Source organism: Ovis aries, chromosome 10 (assembly GCF_016772045.2).
Source record: "Ovis aries strain OAR_USU_Benz2616 breed Rambouillet chromosome 10, ARS-UI_Ramb_v3.0, whole genome shotgun sequence".
NCBI lineage: Eukaryota > Metazoa > Chordata > Mammalia > Artiodactyla > Bovidae > Ovis > Ovis aries.
Window position 1 is genome coordinate 2217034 of NC_056063.1, and position 2402 is coordinate 2219435.

The following is a 2402-nucleotide window of genomic DNA, read 5'->3' on the forward strand; positions in this document are numbered from 1 at the left end:
CAAGCCTATGCCCCCACCAGTAATGCTGAAGAAGCTGAAACTGAATGTTGCTATGAAGACCTACAAGACCTGCTAGAACTAACACCCCCAAAATATGTCCTTTTCATTATAGGGGACTGGAATACAAAAGTAGAAAGTCAAGAAACACCTGGAGTAACAGGCAAATTTGGCCTTGGAGTACAGAATGAAGCAGGGCAACAGCTAATAGAGTTTTGCCAAGAGAACACACTGGTGATCTCAAACACCCTATTCCAACAATGCAAGAGAAGACTCTATTCATGGTTATCACCAGATGGTCGACACTGAAATCAGATTGATTATATTCTTTGCAGCCAAAGATAGAGAAGCTCTATACAGTCAGGAAAAACAAGACCAGGAGTTGACTGTGGCTCAGATCATGAACTCCTTATTGCCAAATTCAGACTTAAATTGAACAAAGTAGGGAAAACCACTAGGACATTTAGGTATGACTTAAATCCCTTATGATTATACATTGGAAGTGACAAATAGATTAATGGGATTAGATCTGATAGACTGAAGAGCTATGGACAGAGGTTTGTGACATAGTACAGGAGGCTGTGATCAAGACCATTCCCAAGAAAAAGAAATACAAAAAGGCAAAATGGTTGTCTGAGGAGGCCTTACAAATAGCTGCGAAACGAAGAGAAGTGAAAGGAGAAAAGGAAAGATATACCCATTTGAATGCAGAGATCCAAAGAATAGCAAGGAAAGATAAGAAAGCCTTCATCAGTGACCAATGCAAAGAAATACAGTAAAACAACAGAATGGGAAAGAATAGAGATCTCTTCAAGAAAATTAGAGATATCAAGGGAATATTTCATGCAAAGATGGGCACAATAAAGGACAAAAACTGTATGGACCTAACAGAAAAGAAGATATTAAGAAGAGGTGGCAAGAATCAGAAGAACTATACCAAAAAGATCTTCATAACCCAGATAACCACAATCGTGTGATCACTCACCTAGAGCCAGACATCCTGGCATGTGAAGTCAACCAGGCCTTAGGAAGTGATCTAATTTCAACATCCATTGGATCATCCAAAAAGCAAGAGTTCCAGAAAAACATCTATTTCTGCTTTATTGACTATGCCAAAGCCTTTGACTTTGTGGATCACCACAAACTGGAAAATTGTGCTAGAGATAGGAATACCAGATCATCTGATCTGCTTCTTTAGAAATCTGCATTCAGATCAGGAAGCAATAGCTAGAACTGGACATGGAACAACAGACTGATTCCAAACAGGAAAAGGAGTATGTCAAGGCTGTATAATGTCACCCTGCTTATTTAAATTATATGCAGAATACATCATGAGAAACGCTGGCTTGGATGAAAGACAAGCTGGAATCAAGACTGTCGGGAGAAATATCAGTAACCTCAGATATGCAGATGACACCACCCTTATGGCAGGAAGTGAAGAACTAAAGAGCCTCTTTATGAAAGTGAAAGAGGAGAGTGAAAAATTTGGCTTAAAGTTCAACATTCAGAAAACTAAAATCGTGGCATCTGGTCCCATCACTTCATGGAAAATAGATGGGAAAACAGCGAAAACAGTGACAGACTTTATTTTGGGGGGCTCCAAAATCACTACAGATGGTGATTGCAGCCATGAAATTAAAAGACAATTGCTCCTTGGAAGAAAAGCTATGGCCAACCTAGACAGCATATTGAAAAGCAGAGACATTACTTTGCCCACAAAGGTCCATCTAGTCAAGGCTATGGTTTTTCCAGCGGTCATGTATGGATGTGAGGGTTGGACAATAAAGAAAGCTGAGCACCAAAGAATTGATGCTTTTGAACTGTGGTGTTGGAGAAGACTTTTGAGAGTCCCTTGGACTGAAAGCAGATCTAACCAGTCCCTACTAAAGGAAATCAATCCTGAATGTTCATTGGAAGGACTGATGTTGAAGCTGAAACTCCAATCCTTTGGCCACCTGATGTGAAGAACTGACTCATTTGAAAAGATCCTGATGCTGAGAAGGATTGAAGGCGGGAGAGGAAGGGGGTGACAGAGGATGAGATGGCTGGGTGGCATCACCGACTCGATGGACATGAGTTTCAGTGAATCCAGGAGTTGGTGATGGACAGGGAGGCCTGGTGTGCTGCAGTTCATGGGGTCCCAAATATTTGGACATGACTGAGTGACTGAACTGAACTGAGGATATGGAAGCAACTAAATGTTCAAAGAACCAGCTTTTAATTTTAATGATCTTTGCTATTGTTTTGTGTGTGTGCCTGTTTGTGTTTTATCTATATTTATTTCTTCTGTTCTTTATGAATTCTTTTCTTTTACTAATTTTGGTTTTGTTTGTTCTTCTTTCTCTGGTTACTTTAGGTGTGGGATTAGGTTGTGTACTTGAGATTTTTCTTATTTCCTGAGTATT